This window comes from Octopus bimaculoides, chromosome 20 (genome assembly GCF_001194135.2).
Source record: "Octopus bimaculoides isolate UCB-OBI-ISO-001 chromosome 20, ASM119413v2, whole genome shotgun sequence".
NCBI classification, from domain to species: domain Eukaryota; kingdom Metazoa; phylum Mollusca; class Cephalopoda; order Octopoda; family Octopodidae; genus Octopus; species Octopus bimaculoides.
Genome location: NC_069000.1, coordinates 18,653,145 through 18,654,123, shown reverse-complemented (window position 1 = coordinate 18,654,123; position 979 = coordinate 18,653,145). Strand labels below are relative to the sequence as shown.

At 37.0% G+C, this 979-nt stretch overlaps 1 protein-coding gene across 1 annotated transcript in view; it reads right to left on the bottom strand.

Annotated features, from left to right (window-relative positions):
• The window catches only part of LOC106876500 (AMP deaminase 2), a 90,023-nt gene that overhangs the window by 33,165 nt on the left and 55,879 nt on the right, over positions 1-979 (bottom strand). The window lies entirely within an intron of this gene.

The following is a 979-nucleotide window of genomic DNA, read 5'->3' as shown; positions in this document are numbered from 1 at the left end:
TGTCAACCCCAAAAGCTATAGTAGAAGATACTTTCCTTAGGTACCACACACTGGAACTGAACATGAAGCCTTATTGTTTGGAAGAGAACTTCTAAACCACACAGCCATGCCTGCACCTATTTAACTCAACTTCTGATTAACAGAATTTATTACTTTAATTTTATAGGTGGCTTCAACAGTCTTTTCACACCCACCATGTAAAAGAATACCATTTCCACTGTGTAGCACCTTCTGTGTCTACCTTCAGTCCAAACCTTGTTTTCAAGGGGAAACTAGGTAGATGGAAAACTAGGTAGATAGAAACTACATATATACCTGTCTGATGGAGTAATTTAAAGGGCCCAGCTCTGACACACACACACACACACACAGTGGCATGCTGATATTGCTTGAGGGTTATGTTAACAAGACAAGTACTTGTGGTATACTCAGACAGTTATGCTATGACTCAATGAATAAAAAGTTCATTTGCTTAGAAAGGTGGAATACTCATAATCACGGCTGATGAGTTACATTTTTATATGAGTAGTGGGGAGAGAGAGAGAGAGACAGAGACAGAGACAGACAAACAGGCAAAAACAGACAGACAGACAAAGACAGACAGCCTGAGTGCTTGTGGGCAGATAAACAGGTGCTGTTCATTCAATAATTTTTTTTTTTAAATGAATAACAGAAGAAGGGGATCTAGTTCAAAACGGGGGCACCAGTTTTCATTTATGTTTTATGTAGTGTTTTTGGTACGGAAAGACTTTCAAACTTCGTATACTTATCTATTTTGTGTTATAGAACAGAAAAATATTTTTGTATTCGAATTTATTTCATGTAAAAAATTGTCTTATTTTGATAATTTCTACTAATCACTGACGTCTATTCAGTTGAAAACAGTTAGCGCTGTAACGGTGTATATCGTATTAATCCCCTAACCCTAACCCTAACCCTAACTAGACTGTTAACTGTAACTGTAACCCTAACCCTAAAA